Source organism: Monodelphis domestica, chromosome 3 (assembly GCF_027887165.1).
Source record: "Monodelphis domestica isolate mMonDom1 chromosome 3, mMonDom1.pri, whole genome shotgun sequence".
Taxonomy (NCBI): domain Eukaryota; kingdom Metazoa; phylum Chordata; class Mammalia; order Didelphimorphia; family Didelphidae; genus Monodelphis; species Monodelphis domestica.
The window spans coordinates 179680789-179702141 of NC_077229.1; the positions used below are offsets into that span (position 1 = coordinate 179680789).

Here is a 21353-nt window from a genome sequence, read left to right on the forward strand (position 1 = left end):
TGAATTCAGCACCTTCCTGAGATATCCACTCTACCTCATTTTCTGTGCTGCTGTTGAATATCTGTTCATTGTATGAATGCCTGGAGTGATCAGAAATAGAAAACTTTCAAGGAGGGTAGAGCGACTTTAGGGTAGATTAAAACTATAAAGGACTTTAGAAGCCATCAAATATAAACTTAAAAAAAAACTCTTACTTTTTGTCTTAGTAACAACTCTAAGGCAGAAAGGCAGGGGTTAGGCAAATAAGGTTAAGTGATTTACTCAGGGTCACACAGCTAGGAGGTATCAGAGACCAGATTTCAGAAAGTTAAAGTGACTTCTCCAGAATTTCAAAGGTAGTCTCAAAAGAGGGAACAATCACAAGAGGTCAGAGGAGAGCAATTTCACTCACTTTACTGGGTTAATAAATGGAGATTACAAGTAAATTTTATAAAGGTGGTGTGACTTTAATGAGGCAGATTGCCTTGAGAAGTTTATGAATTTCAGACTCATAGATAATAATAATAATGATGATAATTTATCTTTCTTTCCTCCCTCTTTCCCTCCTTCCCTCCTTCCTCCCTTCCTCCCTTCCTCCCTTCCTCCCTCCCTCCCTCCCTCCCTCTTTCTTTCTTTCTTTCTTTCTTTCTTTCTTTCTTTCTTTCTTTCTTTCTTTCTTTCTTTCTTTCTTTCTTTCTTTCTTTCTTTCTTTCTTTCTTTCTTTCTTTCTTTCTTTCTTTCTTTCTTTCTTTCTTTCTTTCTTTCTTTCTTTCTTTCTTTCTTTCTTTCTTCCTTTCTTTCTTCCTTTCTTTCTCTCTTCAATTCTTTCTTTCTCCAAACTCCACACAATATCCATTAGATAATTAAACATAACAAATATTAGAATTATGTACCACAGATGGTCAAACTGATTGTATATAGTACTACAAATTGATGACACTGACAGTTTGGATTATGAGAGGACCATTTGAAGGAACTGAAGATGCATAGTCTGGAGAAGGAATGATTTAAAAGAGACATGATAGTTTTCTTAAAATATTTGAAAAGATGACATGTGAAAGATTAGATCTGTTCTGTTTGAACCTGGGGGAAGAACTAGTGGTGAATGTTGCAGAGAGGATGATTTAGGATTCACCTCAGGCAAAGTTTCCTAATAATCAAATCTTGTCCAAAAAGGAAATAAGTTGCCTTAGTAGACAACAAGTTCCCCATCAATGGATGGTTGTTTGTTTTTTTTTAAACAGATGCTGTTTGAGTAGTGACTTATTGAGGAAGTTGTAGATGACATTTATGATTTTGTCAGGACTTGAATTCAATGGTTTCTGACATCCCTTCCCAATCTGAGATCCTATAATTTTGACAGTTGTTTGCTGGGAGGGGAAAATGAAGATCTGGCTACTGACAGCATTCAGGATCAGACTCCAACAACTTTTTGAAACTTGACTGTTTATTGAGAACATAGTTCCTTCCACTCAAATCTTCTGTTCCACCCTTCCCCCACCTCAGCCTGTCCACCCAGCCACACACCCAAGAATGTAAAGGATATTTTGGTCAGGGCTTTAGAGAAAACAAAATTCAGGAGCTAGCTTCAAAGTCCTGAATGTCAAATCCTGTTATGTGAAAGGGGGATTAGATATTTTATATAGCTCTAGAGGGAAGTAGATATAGGGAGGCACATTTGATATGGTAAGAACTTCAACAATTAGGCCTGCTCAACAGTGCAGTTGGCTGACTCATGAGTAAGAGAGCTTCCTGTCAGTGAAAAGGCTCTAACACAAAATGTCTGACCTCCCAACTACAAGGAAAATTTCTCTGTGTGTATAGTTGGACTAGATGATTTCCAAGTTCTCTTCTGTGTCTATGATTCTAAGAGAAAATTGCTCTGTGAATTTTTTTCTCTTTCCCTGGCCCCAAATGAATATTTTATACAAGCAAAATGAATACTATTATCAGTCTCAAAAGAAGGAAAAATCAAAAGGGTTCAGAGGGGAGCAATTCCTTGTTAAAAATGATTACAAATGGATTCTATATATGTTGATTGACTTTAATGAGTTAGATTGCCTTGAGTAATTTATAAATTTCAGACTGTATAGATAATAATAATGATGATATAGCCTTCCTTCCTTCTTCCTTTCCTCCCTTCCTTCAATCCAGTCTCTCTGTCTCTCCTAAAGCACCCACTCACAGTACTTACTCTGGAGCCAACTGCCCTCTTTTCAATAGTCCCTGTGGTAATTCAAATGAAGTACCTTGGACAATCCCTTGGATATGCTATGCCAAGGGGTCTACATGTGGAAATCTAGACTTTTTTAATGATAAAATATCACATTGTCATGAAATATGCTGCCACTTTCCAGAAATAGTTGGAGAAGTAGTTCACTAGCAGAGTGGATATACCCCTGGCCTTGGCATGTGAAAGAAAATTCTTGGTTCTCTTTGTCTATTCTGAGTTTACACTTGTAAAAAAGGGAATCCTTTATTCTCTTTGTGTAGTTGGAGTTAACACTTTGGTTAACAATAAATTAAGTACCCTTATTTATTACCTCACTAGATTAACTCTCCTTTCTCTACCTTTTGATTGAATTGACAAAAGCTTGAACTAAGTGGAGGAGCTCAAAAACCACTTAGAGAATTCACACCCTCAGAAACTCAATCAGTCAGGAATCTGTGAACCCTTTTGATGAGAATTTACCCCTCCAGAAGGCAAGAAGCAAATCCCACAGACACTGCCAGTGTCTAGGCAATTTGGAAACTGTGATTGGCCCCTGTGAAGAGGGGAAGAGACAAGAAGCCACCATAAAAGGCCCTGAATTTCTGGGGCTAAAAAAGTCAGCTTCAAGAAGGAAGTGGGCTTCAAGAAGAAAGTCATCTTTAAGAAGAAAATTGACCTCAGGAGTAATCTTCAGCTCAAGTCATAGTCTTGACTTACCTCTTGGAGGGAACTTAGGTGAGTGAATAGCTGGCTTTCCTTTCCTGTCTTTTGGAGAGAGTTTAATCCTAGCTGAAGGTCAACAAGTCCTAGCTGAGTCAAGCATCAAAGAAATATTCAGATAGATAGGCTAAATGTCTTCTCTACCTTTCTGTATTTCTCTACTTTCATTCTTTCCACCTCTTTTGTAAATAAAAACTATTAAAAGCCATTTTGACTTTGAGCAACAATACTTTAAATCAGCAACTGCCATGTTATTTATAATTTTCATATGTTTTAGTCAAGCCATTAAAATTTAATTCCTACAGGAGTCACATATACCTGAGTTTGAATGATACCTCAGGCAACTACTGCCATTTAATCATAGGTAAGTCTATTGACCTCTTTAACTTTTAGTTTCCTAATATGTAAAATAGGGACACTAAGGGCACTTAACCTTCAGAATTGTTTTGAGATTCTATGGAATAATACAGGCATGCCTTTTTCTATTGTGCTTTGCTTTATTGTACTTCACAGATTTTGCATTTTTTACAAAATTGAAGAATTGTGGCAATTCTGCATTGAACAAGTCTATCTGTGCCATTTTTCCAATATCAAGTGCTCACATAATGTCTCTGTGTTACATTTTTGGTAATTCTCATATTACTTCAAATTTTTTATCTCATATATCTGTTATGGATACATGTGATCAGTAATCTTTAATTTTATAATTACAGTTATCTTGGGGCACCATGAATCATGCCCATATAAGAGGGCAGACTTAATCAATAAACTTTGTATCTGTTCCAACTGCTTCACCAATCAGCCTTTCCCATCTTTCTTCCTTTCCTCAGGTATCCCTACTTCCTGATATACAACAATATTGAAATTAGGTCAATTAATAACTCTTCAATGGCTTCTAAGTGTTTAAGTGAAAGAGTCAATTGATGCAGCAAACTTCATTATTATTTTAAGAAATTATCACAGCTACCTCAACCTTTAGCAGCAATCTGCCAGATTAGTTAGCAGTCATCAACATCAAGGCAAGATGGTCCACCAGCAAAAGTATTACAACTTACTGAAGGCTCAGATGATGCTTAGCAATTTTTTTAGCAAGAATGTATTTTTTAATTACGGTACTCACATTTTTTAGACATAATAAAATTGCACACTTAATACACTGTGCTGTAATGTAAACATAACTTTCAATGCATTAGGAAGCCAAAAAATGTGTGTGTCTAACTTTATTGCAATATTTGCTTATTGTCATGGTCTGGAGCTGAACCTACAATATCTCTGAGGTATGCCTATATATATGTAAAACCCTCGGTGACCTTAAAACTCCAAACACTAGCTATTAGAATTGATACCATCATTTTGTTGTTATTGGAGGCTAGCCTGTCTTCTAGAAATTGGATGGCTGAGCTCTAATAAGGAAAGAAAACCAAACCATTGTCCTTCATATTAAGGGAGTAGGTAAGTGAGCTGAGAGCAGGATGTCTTTAAACTCCCACATTCCATTTTTCTGCTTCAACCCTGAGCAGAAACCACTGGAGCAGGGTAGGATAGGGTCCTGTTTGCTAAGTTTTCTCCATCTTTAGTTTCCCGACTTAGCATTTCTAATGTTAGCAATTTACAGTAATAAACCATGGGCTAACACCCAGGCTATGTGAGACAGAGGCAGCCTGCAGTCGACAGTGAGTAGTAAAGAGGGCTCAAGAGGTACCTATGCTGAATTCTGAAAGCTTCTTAATGATCCTAAGTGGTTTGGATGTTTAGAGGAAGTTCAAAGGCACCAAATCAATTGTACATCATTTAAAAATACAATATGAAACACTTGGGAAAATCAGGCAGGGCAGCTGTTTTCCTGCTTAGTAGCCTGGAGACTGTAAGGTGGGTGGCAGCAAGATAAATGTTGGGAGCCCTGCTTTTCAACCCTGGAAGCTCAGGCTACATGTATGTTTTATTACGCGTTAATGGCAGGATGCCATATGCTCCTGAACAAGGATGAGTGAACCAGGACATGTTTGGGGATCATTGAACATCTCAATCTATTTTTCAAATGTCTTGTGTTCAGCCAAACCCCAAACATGTTCATCTGAATACTATTCCACCATCATTTTTAAGTCTATGTGCAGTTTAAAAGAAATTGAATCCTTATGTTTTCAGAGCATTTGTACTTAACTCAAACATTAAAAAAAAATAAAGGTAGTTTGATGCCTTAGGAATTTTGTCTTTTACAGCAAACCCTTCCTTTTAGAATGACGAGAACAGGGTGAGATATTTATGGAAAGGAATTCATTGTGCCCCTCCTCGGGCTTGGCTATGGCTTTTGAGGTGCTGAGTTCAGACCATCAGACCAAACGGTGTAGAGATGACAAAATATGCTGCTTAATCTGTTGTAATTTTTAGTCTCCTTATGAAAGATATTGTTGGTTTGTTTTTAAGTACAGTTTTGTGACTTCATAAGTGTGGACAATCCTGCCAACTGATTCACATTGGCCACTTTGTAAATTTATGATTTTAGAGACTTACCTGGGAGCACTGAGACCTTAAGTCATTCAGGCTTATAGCTCAGAGATTTAGTGCTGGAAGAAACCTTAGAGCAAGGACTTCCAAACTTTTTTAGTCCAGCAATTTATATATACATATGTATGTATATATAAAATTGTTTTTCAATATGATTAATTTCCTTTGTAATCCTAAATCTAGTGTGCATTTAGAAACATTACTCTGAGAAGAAGTTCATAGACATTATCAGAATCTATGATATGAAAACCCTCTAGGAACCATTGTCTTAGAGGTCATTGAATCTGGATTCTAATTTTACAGATGAGAAAACAGAATCAAAGGGAAGTTAAATGATTTGCTCATGGTTACAAATCTAGTTTGTGTCAGAGGCAAAGCTTATTTTAATGAATAAATGAATGAATGAAAAAATAAGCATTTATTAAATACAAAATGTTGGGGATAGAAAAGCAAGATAGTTTTTGCTTCTCAAGGAGCTCACATTCTCCTAAGGAGAGACAACACATATACTGTAGGAGGTTTTAGCTGTATAGTCTTTAGACTATAATTGAAAAACTATTTATAATGCATATTATTTAATGTCATCTCCACTGATAAAACTGTGCTTCTGAAGCTGAACTATTTGACAGTGACAAAGACTTTGGGGGAAAGAATATTTCTTTCCTGGGTCTTTAGTCAGTTGTTTTTCTGCTCTGAGGGCAGGGAGTAGAGGATGGGGCACCTAAAGAAACAGTTGCCAGGTTACATATTGTATAATAATTGCTCCCCTAGAAGATGGTTTCAGGACCTAGGCTTTAAGCAGAGAAACTGGTCTCGTGGCTATAGCTATTTCAGGGGATTTTCCTGCCCATCAGGGACATCTATTTAGCCCTTCATGTATATGCTGAAGATGAAGGGCTACTTCTCCACAAGGATTATTCTCTTTAATAATGGCTAAAGGGACCAAACTGGAAGCTGAGGTGGTGATCAGAGATGTTTCTCTTATTTCCAGGTATTTGGGGCTCAGTATCCTGGTCTGTCTCCATTGTGGTCTGAGGAGAGGTAGGTATTAAGGCAATGAAGATGGTTTTGATTTGAACCCAGTTCATTCTGATTGAAAGGTCAGCTTTACTATATTATCTCTTTATTAAATTGCTTCATTAATTATTGAATAGAATAGAGTTCTGTTGCAATTAATCAATCTGTACGCATATATTAATTGCCTATAATGTAGCCTGCACTATGCTTGGTGCTGGGGATACAAGGGCAAAAACAAAATAGTTGAATGGGAAAGAGTACTGAATTTGGAGACATGGGATTTGTATAAAAATTCTACCTCTTTCACTTACTACTAAAATAATCTTGGGCAGATTATTTCATCTCTGGGCTATAAATGGCCTCATCTGTAAAATAAGGGAATTGAATTAGATGACCTTTAAGTATCATTCCAATCCTAAATATGTATTTGACTCTATTGTAAAGAAACTTATGTTTATTATTATAGTGTTATCTGATATAACCCATTAAATCTATGATGGCCTCAGTTTATTCTGTGAGCTTAAAATGAGCCACAACATATGAACATACTTGGTATATTTAAAACACCATCCCTACCACAAGGAATGAATTATTCTGTGGTACTATCAACTTAGTAATCATTCATTTCCTTTCCAGCTCAATTATTCATTTTAAAAATGTTTCAATGGTCTGACTTCATTGTGATCAGAAGAGAATTTTCTAGTGGATTTGTGCAATTTGGGATTAATTCAGTCCTTAATTCAACTCCAGAAATCCTCCCAATCATAGATATTCTCCCTTGTTCATAGAGTGTGGATGGAGTTGGCAAGGGAAGAGAACATCTCTGAAGGCTCTCAGCAAGAGACATTTTAGTTCCCTTCATTAGTCAGTCCATTGACATCTGCAGAATTCTAGTGTAATGTCATGGCTCTCACTTGACCCTTGACTCTACTCCCTTGTGACTTAAAGGAGAAATCATTGGTCAATCAGGAAAGTGAACCTTTTGGCGTGCTTTCTTGACAGTCCTTTTGTGGACATGCATCAGCTGAATAAACTGCCCTTCTTCCTTCAGTTGTACCCTTTCAGGACCCAGATGGTATTCTTTCAGTGTTTAAGTTCAGAGGAAGCCCAATACAAATAAATTCAAAGAGGAGTTTTCCTCATATCATTGTTTCTCTTTGCAAACTTTATTTCACTGCTCTTACATGAAAGTGATTCTGAAGGTACTATGTATGCACATGGGCAAGAACATAAATATTTTCTCAAGGTGCTCTCATGTTCCAACCATATTTCCACACATGACTGACAGTCTATGTTAAGTGAAGATGAAAAACAAACTTCATTGGCAGTTGCTTCTATTTAATTGGGATCAAGTTCAATGATTGCTTCAGAATGGTAGGAGTGGAAGAGACCCTGGAGTGTATCTAGTCTACTCTAACACATCTTAAAGATAAAAGTACAGACCCAGAGAGGGAAAAATGGACATTGTTGTTGTTGTTGTTCAGTTGTTTTAGTCATGTTTGATTCTTTATGACTCTATTTGGGGTTTTCTTGGCAAAGATACTGGAGTGGTTTGTCATTTCCTTCTTCAGTTCATTTTATAGATGAGGAACTGAGACAAACAGGGTTAAGAGATTTGTCAAGGGTCACATAGCCAGTAAGTGTCTGAATCTGGATGTGAACTCAGGTTTTCCTGACTCAAGGTCTAGTTCTCTATACACCATATCAACTAGATACTCTGATTTTTTTTCTTTCTAACACAGGAAGAGAGCTGTAACTTGATCATTACTTAATATCGACTGAGATGGCTAAGATATAAAACTTCCTTTCTTATTTACAATGGCTAATTCCTGGACTTTTCTGCTCCATTTCATAAGACTCATCAGATCTTTGAAATACTCATTCTTGATTTGAACAGCAATTTCATTTAAATAAGCATTTATTAAATTCTCACTAGGTCCAAGGCACAGGGAATACAGAGGGGAAAAGAAGGAGAAAAAACATCCATGGACTTAAAATAAGTTGGAAAATGAAATGTCAAACCACTCTAGTATCTTTGCTAAGAATACCTCAAATGAATTCACTGAGGCATATATGACTGAAACAATTGAACAATAACCTCTACTATATGATTATTTGTTTTTTCAAAGTACCATCTTCTATTCTTATTTATTAATTCAATAGTTCTTTTACTTTTGATTTTATTAATTTCTCATTTAATTTTAGGATCTCTAATTTCATTTTCATCTAGGGATTTTTAATTTAGTCACTTTCTAGTTTTTTAATTTGCATGCCCAATTCATTGACCTCTGCCCTCCCTAATTTGCTAATGTATGCACTCAAGGATACAAATTTCCCCCTGAGTACTGCTTTGGCTGCATCCCATAGATTTTGAAAGGATGTTTCATTATTGTCATTTTCTTCAATGAAATTATTAATTGTTTTGATGATTTGTTCTCTAACTAACCAATTTTGGAGAATCATACTATTTGACTTCCAATTAATTATTGATTTGCCTTTCCATGTGCCCTTACTAATTATTATTCTTATTGCATTATCATCTGAAAAGGTTGCATTTATTATTCCTGCTCTTTTGCACTTATTTGCCTTGTTTCTATGCCCTAGTATTTGGTCAATATTTGTGAATGTACCATGTGCTGCTGAAAAGAAGGTCTATTCCTTTTTGTCCCTATTTATTTTTCTCCATATATCTATTTATGCTAATCTTTCTACGATTTCATTCACATCTCTTAATTCTTTCTTATTTATTTTTTGCTTTGATAGATTTAGATCCAATAGAGGAAGGTTCAGATCTCCCATTAGTATAGTTTTAGTATTTATTTTATCCTTGTGTTCCACTAGTTTCTCCATTAGAAATGTGGATGCTATACCATTTGGTGTATACATGTTGAGTTCTGATATTTCTTCATTGTCTTTACTGCCTTTTATCAGGATGTAATTACCTTCCCTATCTCTTTTAACTAGATCTATTTTTACTTTGGCTTAGTCAGATATCATGATTGTGACTCCTGCTTTCTTATTCTCAGTTGATGCCCAATAGTTTTTGCTCCAGCTTTTTACCTTTACCCTATGTGTGTCTACCTGCCTCATGTGTGTAGACACTATATGGTAGGATTTTGGTTTCTAATCCACTCTGCTATTTGCTTCCATTTTATGGGTGAGTTCATCCCATTCACATTCAGAGTTATGATTACCACCTGTGTATTCCCCAACATTTTGATTTCCTCTCCTAGTTCTGCCCTTTCTTCTTTCTCTATTTCCTTCTACACCAGTGCTTTGTTTTTAACCAGTCCCCATAATTACCACCCTTATTTTACTTCCCTTTATCCCCCCAACCTTCTTATTCCCCTCTTATTTTTCTTTTGGGTCTTTTTAAACTAGCTCCCACATTCTCCCTCCTTGGATTCCTTCCCTCCCCACCTGTCCATTTGTTACCCTTCTACTTCTCTAAAGGGCACAAATCAATTCTCTACCCTAATGAATCTGATTGTTCTTCCCTCTTTGAGTCAATTTCAATGCAGGTAAGAATCAAGCATTTCTTGTCTCCAACCTCTTTACTCTTCCACTATATTGGTATTCTCCCCAGATACTGCCATGTGCTTCTTTATGAAAGATAGATTTACCCCATTTTGTCTCTTTTCCCATTTCTCAGTATTAACCTCTTTTTTTACCTCTAGTTTTAAATATATTTATGCATACATGCATGCATGCATACATACACATGTATATGTATATACATGTATATTTTGACATTTCATCCTATGCAGTTTGTCACTGTTCACTCTAAGTATAATTCTTCTAGCTACCCAGGTGATAAAAACAATTTTTAAGAATTACTAATATCATCCTTTCTTATAGGATTACAATTCATTTGAACTTTTTTTGATCTCTTTAAAAAAAGTTGTTTTTTCCCTTTCTTAATTATCTTTTGGCGATTCTCTTGAGTTCTGTGTTTAGGCTTCAAATTTTCTGTTTAAGTCTGATCTTTTCTTTATAAATGCTTGGAAGTCTTCTATTTTATTAAATAACCATAATTTCCCCTACAAGAATATAGTCAGTTTTGCTGGGTAGTTGATTCTTAGTTATGGACCCAGTTCCCTTGCTTTCCATGCCTTCTGGTCCTTCAGTGTAGATGAAGCCAGATCCTGTGTTATCCTAACTGTGGTTCCATGGTATCTGAATGACTTCTTCTTAGCAGCTTGTAATATTTTTGTCTTAGTCTGGTAATCCTTGAATTTGGCTATAACATTCCTATGTGTTCTCAATTGGGAACTAAATATAGGAGGTGATCTGGGTGATGTAATAATATCAGATTAGAAGAGAAAGCATGTTGGACAATGTGGCTATAAGTAAAGTTTGTAAATTAGAGTGATATGAAACAGGTATGGAAAGGTAGCCTGAAGCAAGATTGTGACAAAATTATAATGCCAAGCTAAGGAATTTATGTTTTAGATAAAATTAAATCAAACACTCAATATAGTTGAGCAAACCAGTGACATACTAAGACCTTTGCTTTAGGAAAATGATTTTGACCACTGTTTGGAGGGTGGATGAGAAAAGGGAAAAACTGAAAACTTGGAAGGACAATTAGAAAGCTACAATCATAGCCCAGGCATGGCCAAAGTGGTCTGAACTAATATGACATTTGTGTTGGTAGAAAGGCATAGATGTGAAAATTATTCTATCTTGGCTTTCCTTCTGTATTTCCAATAATTTTTTTTTTCATTTTTCCTTCAAGTTTTTCTTATACTTGACCCTTGGCTATGGACATTTTCTAAAGCTCAGTTCTACTCTCTTTACTCTACTTTCTATTCCCTTTCCCCCTTTATCATCAATTTTTTCCCAATTTTTCTTCATTCACCTTCTCATTTCTCACCTGGTCACACTTCTTTGGGACTTCTTTCATTTTACTACCATGTCCCAGGAAAATAATTGTTGGGAAAACCCCAAACTCCTGCAAAATGCCATCAGTCCCAGAATTCCACCTCATTGCCATACTTTGTCCTTCTAATTGAAGGGTGGGATTGTGAACTTGAAATTAAGGAGGGAGCCCATGTCAAATAATCTCATTTGGCTTCTCAACTTCTCAACTGGCTTCACTACTTTGGGACTTCTCTGAATTTTTCACCATGCCCCATATTGGTTATTTTCCCAATTTAGTCCTCTTCCTTACTTGCTTTTCAGCTTTCTTTTGTGTATTGTCTTCCCTCTTTAGATGATAAGTTCCTTAAGGGCAAGGTGTGTTTTTAAAACCTTACCTTTTGTCTTAGAATCAATACAAGAATGGTAAGGGCTAGGCAGTGGAGGCTTAAGTGACTTACCCAAGATCACACAGGTAAGAATTGTCTAAGGCTAGATTTGAACCTGGGACTTCTTGTCTCCGGGCCTGGTTCTCAAAACATTAAGCTATCTAACTTCCCCCATCCCCATATTTTTTAAACTTAGTGTGTGGAACAGTGCCTGGCACATAGGAGACATTTAAATGTTTGTTGACTTATTGACTGACTTGGATATTGAAAACTTCCAACGATATAGGTACAGTCTCATTCTTTTCTTGGAATTCTACAACTATATCTCCAACCACCTAACAGATATGTCTGCTATATAAATATATGGTATTATGTTAAACTTCATTTTTGCCAAATTAAACACATCACTCCTAATTATTTCTTCCTCTCACATTTTCAATTTCTATCAGTAATGCTGTTGAAATGCTAGACGTATAGCCACCTTGGAGTCATCTTTGCCCACTTTTTCTGTCCTAACTTCTGTATCTAGTGACCAATTTCATCCTCTAAAGTTTTATCTCATAGCTATCAGATTGGCAAAAATCATAAAAGAGGAAGATGGCAAATGTTGGAAGGGCTTTGGAATAACAGACACCTGCATTTTTGGTGAAATGGTGAGTTGTTTTGGCCGTTCACTCAGAAAGTTACCAAATTGTGTATGTCTTTTTAAAAAATCCTTACCTTCTTTCTTAGAATTAATATTAGGTATCAGTTCCAAAGAAGAAGAGTAGTAAGGGCTAGGCAATTAGGGTTAAGTCATTTGCCTTGGGTCATAGAGCTAGGAAATATCTGAAGTCAGTGTACCTTTTGACTAAGCTATACCACTATTAGGCATATTCCTCAAAGAGATCAAAGAAAAAGGAAAAAGACCAATATTTACCAAAACAAATTATAGCAGCTCTTTCTTTAATACCTCTAAACTGCAAACTAACTAGAAGGCCAACTATCATGGAATAACTAAATAAATTATGATATATGGATATAATGGAATATTGTTATACTATAATTAATAACAAAATAGGTAGTTTCAGAGGAAACTGGGAAGACTTATGAGCTAATGCAGGGCAAAGTGAGCAGGACAAGAAGAACAATGTATGAAATGAGAACAATTATAATGAAAAGCAACTATGAAAGACTAGAACTTTGATCAGTGCAATGACAAACCATATCTTCAGAAGACTGAAGGATGCTACTCCCATCTTGGCAGCAAGGTGATAGCCTTACAATGCAAAATGAGATATTTCTGGATGTGACTCATGTGGCAATTTGCTTTACTGGACTTTGAATCTTTCTTACAAGTTTTATTTTTCTTTTTAACAAATTTCTAAAGGGCAGGTGCTTTGAAGATGAGAAAAACATTTGATGGACAGAAACAAACAAGTAAAATTGAAGTAAAAAAAAGTAAACTAACAAATGAATAGACAGATAAGATGGAGAGATAAGTCTAGGATTTCACTTAAACCAGCACCTCACACAGTGGATGGCACATTGTAAGCACTTAATAAAGTTGTGTTTCATATATAGAAGCCATCTAGCCTAACAAATTCATTTTACAACGAGGAAGCTGAAGCCCAGAGAGATCAATCAAATTCCCCATGGCTACCTGATGATCAATTCAGTGTTATTTCTTTTGTACCTCATTATTATGTACCAAATTATTATTGTTTTACAATATATTTACCTTATGTCTTAGAATTAATACTAAGTATTTATTCCAGGGCAGAAGAGTGGTAGGGGCTAGTAATTGGGGTTAAGTGACTTGTCCAAGGGCACATAGCTAGGAAGTGTCTGAGGCCAGACTTGAACCTTTCCTCTTCATCCACTGAGCTACCTAACTGCCCCATACTAGGACATTTAAATATTGCTGTACTGCTTTAAATTAATCATTTTATGTGATAGTATAGAGAATATGTAGTATTTGAAGTTAGGAAGTTGTGTGTCCAAGTCCTGCTTCTGACACACTAACAGTATGATCCTGAGTGACTTAGCCTCAATTTTCACATATTAAAGGGTTCTTGGTGGATCAAATAACATCATAACACTTCATAAAACTTTCAATGTTATTTAATAATAATAATTAGCAGCAGCAGCAGCAGAACACTGGTCAAATCACTTAACCTTCATGTCCCTCAGGCAACTTGTTTGTGGAACAAGTTCCCACACCATGATTTTCCCACAGTGCTGAAATCATGAATCCTTCCATTCATGCACTGGGGATTCCAAAGAGCTTTACATATATTATTCCATCCTGGTTCATTGTGCTCTGCATTTAGTGTGGATTCCCATGAATAACTTCTACTAGATCAGGAGACAGAGGAGCCTAGTTGCATTCCAAGCTGTTTTGCTTTAGATCTGTGAGAACTTTGGCAAATCACTTTACTTTTCTGTGCTAGTGGGTCAGACCAGATGATCTCCAAGGTGCTTCCAGTTCTTCCAGGGGAAGACAATGCCATCTAACTCCCTCAATTGCTAAAGTCAAATCAAAGCAGCAATACTTTGGGGTAGTGGGGAGATCAAAGGCTTTACATGGCCAGTGACTGGAAAATATTCATCAAATCTGCATACTCCACAAGAGCGAGGCAGGGCTGACCAGCTCTCATTAGACTCCCTATCACTCTCAGTTTGGATCATCTTTGTTCTTTACAAATTAAAAAGGAAATTTTGATCAAGGGCCCAGAAGACTTATAAGTTCCTTCTGGGGTTATCTAAATCCACCACCTGCTTGAAAGAGACAGTCTTTCAATATCAGAGAGATACACATTTTCAATAATTAACTGTTTGTATGTGTGTATCTGTGTCTGTGTGCATGTGTGTGTGTGTGTGTGTGTGTCCTAAAAGAACATTTAATACAGTCCTAGAAGTGAGGAAGCATGATGCCATGTTTGGAGATAAGCATTTTTATGTCCTTATGTTGTTTGCATGCCTGTTTGTATATATGTATATACATGCATGCATATACATTTACATATCACAACATACACACACATATACACTTAATAGCCAATGGACACATATATTTGATCTATGTCTTTGATTTTATTGCTCTAGGGAAATTCCAATGGGGAAACTCCCTTAAGCAATGGAGATCAGCTGTTACCTTAGAAGTTGCATTGGACCCTGAGAAATTACAGGACTTCACCATAGTCAGAAAGGCAGTATATATCAAAAGCTAGTCTTGAACCTAGGTCTTTATGATTCTAATGCTAAAGCTACCCCTTACCTATATCTCATCTGTGAATGTGCATTTGTATATACGTGTGGATGTGTGTGGATGGTGTTTTGTGCACAAACATACACACTTCTCAATGTTCTACCAGCCCTTTAAAGTTTTTTTAAATACTTCTCAAAACATTGAAAATTGAATTGGTGATATCCATCTCCTACCACTTCCTAAATCATGTATTCTTCCTGGCTTTTAAAATTTTAATAATAGCATATAATTATATATATATATATATATATATATATATTTTAATAAAAACCCTTACCTTCCATCTTGGAGTCAATACTGTGTATTGGTTCCAAGGCAGAAGAGTGGTAAGGGCTAGGCAATGGGGGTCAAGTGACTTGCCCAGGGTCACACAGCTGGGAAGTGGCTGAAGCCAGATTTGAACCTAGGACTTCCCGTCTCTAGGCCTGGTTCTCAATCCACTGAGCTACCCAGCTGCCCCCTATAATAATATTTTATAATAGATTTATAATAGCTTGCAAACCCTCAGTCACTTCAATAGAAAAATCTTGAAGTTATCTTTGACTTCTATCTTTCTACCTTTCTCTTATATCCAGTCAGTCATCAAGTCCTTTGAAGTCTATTCTTCCTTTCATATGCTCTCTGCATCCATCTACCTTTTCCCTTCCATCCCCCCTGTTCTTAGTTCAGGAATTTATAATGCAATCCCTGAATTATTATAATTTCTTAATTGGTTTTCTCATCTTAATCTCTTCTTACTTGAATCTATCCCACATACTATTGACAGATGGACTCTCTAAAAAAACCTTTTTAATCCTGCCATTCCTTTGTTCTAAAACTTTCAATGGCTCTTCATCGTTTATATAAATTAAAAACATTTTAAGTCCTTTATAACCCAGTCCCAATCTACCTTCCCAGAATTGTCTTCTCCTAATCCCTTTGATAGATTCCAAGCTGTGACCAGAATGGACATTTTTGTTCCTTTTGTTCCTGCCACCAAGAATGACATCTCCTTTCTGTCTTCACCAATGAGCTCCTATCTATCCCTTCAAAGACAAGTTCACAGGCCATCTATTCCATGTAGACTTCTCTGATCACCTCAACTTGATGCGGATATTATCTCTGAGATTTCTGAAGGACTTTGTAGCATTTTTATGATACTCTCTAACTCCTCAAGGAGAGATCTGGTGTCTGAGTTTACTGTATAGCACCATTAAAACCTAGAACAAGGTCATGCATGGAGTTTTAGTCCTTAGAATGGTAGGCTTAGTGCTGGCCCTTTCCCACCCTTCCAATTGCAATCTCTCAGTGATTTAGTGGTGACTGGTATTAGAGAGTTGTTCATGCAGGTGTGCATACATACACAATACATATGCACAAAATACATGTATGCCTTTATGCATAAGTGTATAGAGAAACAGTGCATACATTCACACATCTATAACATATGTGCACAACTATAAACATAATAGTCATATACAGATATGTGTATGTGTGTATGTATATATGTACATATATTTGATCTAGGTTATAGAATTTGTTTGCTATTAGAAACATCTGTAGAATATGCAACTATATACATTCATATATGTTTGCCTACATGCCTGTGTATGTGTATGTATGTGTATGTGTTTATGTGAATATGTGTGTGTGTGTGTGTGTGTGTGATGGTGATGAATCTTTCTAATCTTTAGTTAGCTGGTCTACAGATAGGAGATACAGATTTCGTTTTACTTTACCAGTAATTGAAACCTTTCCCACTTGGTAGAATATGCTAGAATTGATCCTCTGCAAATAACCTTCAATGCTATGGTGAGGAATCCAGACTTTAGTATAGATGCATGAATGAGACATCCAATGAATATATATTTAATGAAGACTGAATTATTTGTAAGTAAATAATTCAATGCACATATATTTATATGTATATATCCCATGAAATCCAAGATATAGGTATGGGTAACATATCTATAATCTAGATAATTATAATATATATTATATAACAAATGCAATCTAAACTTGAATTTACTTCACCAGTTAGTATAATTGACTATTACGTATCCTTGTAAGACAAAATGCCTGTTATTTAAATGTTCTATTTTTTCTGACCATGTAAAGGCAGGAGAGTACAGAGAGATCATAATTTCTTTTACTTGTTTATATACTTTTAAAACATGCATTTATTTATTTGTTAGTTTGTTACATTAAAATACCCAGTTAACTCTCTCCCTCTCTCCTCCTTTTCTCTTCTCTCCCCATTAAAGAAGGTATCGTTTGCTAAAAAGATATATGTATAGATAATACTATGCCTTATTTTTATTTATTAGTTCTTTCTCTGTAGGTGGACATACACAAGTCATTCTTCAAACAACATTTCTGTTGCTCAATATAATATTCTCTTGATTCTGCTTGCTTCACTCTTCATGACCTAGGATCATAACAGCTTATTTTGGCCACCATGTTATATAATTGACACATATTAAGATTTTAGGACACTAGCTCTTTTCCTCACAGATTACTGTAACTATGCTTTCACTATCTTGTGCTTGTGACTTTTTTAAAGCTAAGTTTGGAACTTCACAATTATCTTTATTAAACTCTATGCTATTAGATTTAGCTTTACATACTGGCCCAATGAGATCTTTTTGGATCTTGATTTTGTCATTCAATAACATCTGACATTTATATATGGTGCTTTAAGGTTTGCAAACTCCTTTACATAAATGATTTCATTGGATAATATGGTACTTATCATTTCTAGATTCATGTTAATATCACATTTAATAGGCCTACTATTTAATGCATATTTAATACAGATAACTTCATCTAATTCAGTGATAAAAATTGGAATATCACATGCCAAGGACAGAGACTTGTGGAACTCTATTGGAGACCTTCTTCCATGATGACATCAACTCATTAATGACTCCTCATTGAGTTCTGTCATTTGAATAGTAGCTAGTCCAGAGATTATAGAATAATAGAAATCACACTGGACTTGAGGGTCAGGAGTTCTTTGTTTTATTTCTAACTTTGACACTACCTAGCTATGTGACAACACTTCCCCTTCTCCAATCCTATAGTAACTCTTGCTATTCTTGGATGACTTGTGTGGCTTAGTAATTACATCTTTCATTTCTCTTAATAGCTTAGGATTTAGTTCATCTGAGTCTCATGATTTGAAATTTTCATGGTTCCTAGATCTTTTATTACTATCTCCCTTCTTATCTAGGGGGATCTTTATGATCTTTAATGCTGACATTCCCATTGTGATCTTAATTTCCCATTCTTCCAAGATGGAAGGTTATTTGTTTCAATTAACTAACTTTTCCAGTTTTTCTTTTCAAAACTAAGAGGTCTCAAATCTTTAAGTTTCCCAGAGGATGTGTTAAGGAGTGAGAATGACAAAGTAGTAGAAGGAGGAAAAAGGGAGAGGTGTAGTGGAAGAAAAGGAGGAAAGCAAAGGGATAGAAAGGGAAGGAAATGTAAGGAAGGGGAGAGGATATAGTGGGGCAATGAAGGAATCAAGTAAGGTAGAAAAGCATGATAAATAGAATGCTAGGTTTAGAGTCAGTAAACCCTGAATTCAAATCTGAACTATGACACTTACTGGCTTTGAGGCATTTCCCTGGGCAAATCAGAGCCTCTCTTTACTTTAAACAATTCCCCAGGACTCTTTGTAGGAGGCTTGTGATCTGGGTTGGTGGAGGAAGTGACTACAACAGAGTTCTTCTGCACTGTTGAAATCCCAGATACTTGAGGCATTTGTGCTTATTTCACACAGTGGTTCTCCCAGACAAGGATCAAAAACATTCTGCTGGTCAACAGTAGAGTTAAATTTAATTCATCAAATAATAATCTGTTGTTAAGTACTTACTTTGTGAGAGGCAGTGTGCTAGGTACTGAGGGTTCAAAGATGAAATAAAAACAGCCTGCCTTCAGGGAACTTATGCTCTTCATCCTGTTACAGCAGTGTGAAGTTGAGCCCAAAGACACTGATTTTAATCTCGGCCTTGGTCCTTACTGCTCATGTGACCACAGGAAAATCACTTAAACTCTTTGGGGCTCAGTTTCTTCATTTGTACAATGGGAAAATTGTACTAAATGATATTTAAGGCTCTTTTCACCTTTTTTGTAGTGTTATTATTTCAAGAATCCAAGGAAATGAAAATTCATTTCAAAAGAGAGAGGAAGCTCATAAGATCTGGAAAGATATGCTAAAGAACAAGGCAGATGAGCTATTCTTTGAAGGGAATTAGAAATTCTACAAGGGAGAGGGGACGTATTCCAGATATAGGGATATACCTACCAAAAGGCACTGATGGTGATATACAAATTAAGTGGTGGGTCAATTACTTCAACTCTGCTCTTCTGACTCCAGGTCAGACTCCTCATGTGTATATGAATGTAGATTGTCTTTATTCCTGTGAAACTCATAGGCTGATATCATAAATGCAGAGATAGAAGGGACCTAAGAGGTCATAGCACCCAAATTCCTTATTTGGCAATTGCTAATCTCCAATGTGAAGCCTGGAGAGGGTAAAGATATTCCCAGGGTCACACAGGTAGCATGTAGCAGAGCTGGGATTTGAACCCAGCTCCTATGACTCCTAATATTTTCCTTTTCATTCAATTGTGTCATATATGTATATATCTGCATCTATATCTCTATCTATCTATCTCTATCTATCTATCTATCTATCTATCTATCTATCTATCTATCTATCTATCTATCTATCTATCTATCTATAAGTGCAATCTAGGCTATTCTTTCATGAAACCCACAGGAGTTTGATTTTTTCACTAGTCGAGCTTTCTTTCCTTCTAAGGACAAATTTTGTTTCCAACAGACTCAAATGTATACGAATGGGTTACTATTTCTAGGCCAGCTAGTCCACAAACACAAATCTTCTCACTTCGGCAGCTCCAGTGAATAATTGGGCCCCTGAGACGCTGCTTTCCATCTTTCCTGAGGAGAGCTCCCCATAAGCTCTCAGTCTGTCCCTGGGGAGCGTGGGGGTGATAATGCCATGGCCCCAGGCCCTTTCCTTCCTATATCTGCTTTGTGGGACTCTGAGCAAATTGGAATTGGCAACACGGAGCCGGCAGAGGCTGTGGAAATGATGATGTTCTGGGTCTCCACCTCCTCTCTCCCCCTCCCATCCTGCCTTCTAGCAATCAGAGCAAGGGGAAAGAGTGAAAGGCAAGACAAGGGGAAAGCTAAATGCAGCATAATTTCAGAATCAAGAGTCTTTTAAACACTCATAACTTGAAATTTTCAGGTCTCAAATAGCAGAAGGTCAGTTCAAGAACACATTCATTCAAAAGAATGGCATGTGTCCTCTAGTAGCCTAGAAGGCAGAAATGGTGTCCTGGCTCCAGATTGTATGAAGATTCAATGACACGAGCTTTTATCTTTCCTCTGAGGCTGACTTATGTTTCCTTTTCTGGAGCAAGACTTTGGCTGCCCATCTCCAACCTTGTCTGGAGTGTCACAGGTCTTAGTGAGTTGGAACACAGTAGGACTCACTTCCAGATCTTTGAAAGTATGTGTGTGTGTGTGGGGGGGGGGAGGCAACTAGGTGGCTTAGTAGATTGAGAGCCAAGCCTAGAGATTGGAGATCTTGGGTTCAAATCTGGCTTCAGACACTTCCCAGCTGTGTGACCCTGGGCAAGTCACTTAACCCCCATTGCCTAGCCCTTATTACTCTTCTGCCTTGGAACCAATACACAGTATTGACTCCAAGATGGAAGGTAAGGATTTAAAAAAAAAGAAAGTATATGTGGATCATGCACATATAAATATATTCACAGGAATGTATGTACTTATGTGTATATATATATATATACAAGATACACATGTCTACCTATATGTGTGAATATACATATACATACAGAAGTACCTCTACTTAAGTCATGGGTTCTCCTTTATAGTCAACCTCAACTTTAAATTATCTATGGGTCTCTAGCCATTCAAAATTATAGCTCCCGAGTTCCCTTACATGTGTTTATATTTATAGCCAGAGGGCATACTTAGTACTGAGTAAAGGCATTTAACAAAACAACGTAGTAAGAAAATTAATAAAAAATTATTTGCCCCATAAATCTCAGGCAAATTCTCCCATAAATATAAACACCTACCAGTGGGAAAAATAGATAAGCCAAAACCATGTGTGGAGAACTGTATAGAAAACGCAGGTGGATGCTTAGTATCTAGAGAGCAATGGCTCACTTGGAAGGAAAGCACCTGATCGGGAAGCATACACATGGAATGGAAAATCATTGATTCTGCACCAGAGAGTCCCAAGACCTTTGGAAGAGGCCACGGCACTATTGCTACTGAACCATCTTCTGGCTATGTGTGCTGTGTGACATGTGGCCTTTGTTAGTTGTGTAGTAACCTTATCATAATTCAGTGTTGCGACTTATTCAGAAAGTTATG

The 21353-nt window shown here is 36.5% G+C and overlaps 1 long non-coding RNA gene across 1 annotated transcript in view; it reads left to right on the forward strand.

Annotated features, from left to right (window-relative positions):
• The first annotated feature begins 1384 nt into the window (after window positions 1-1384).
• LOC103103445 (uncharacterized) overlaps window positions 1385-21353 on the forward strand; it is a 29751-nt gene continuing 9782 nt past the window's right edge. Inside the window, exons 1-2 of the long non-coding RNA XR_008917576.1 lie at window positions 1385-2926; window positions 6408-6457. This is a non-coding gene — a long non-coding RNA (uncharacterized LOC103103445). The remainder of the gene's footprint in view (window positions 2927-6407; window positions 6458-21353) is intronic.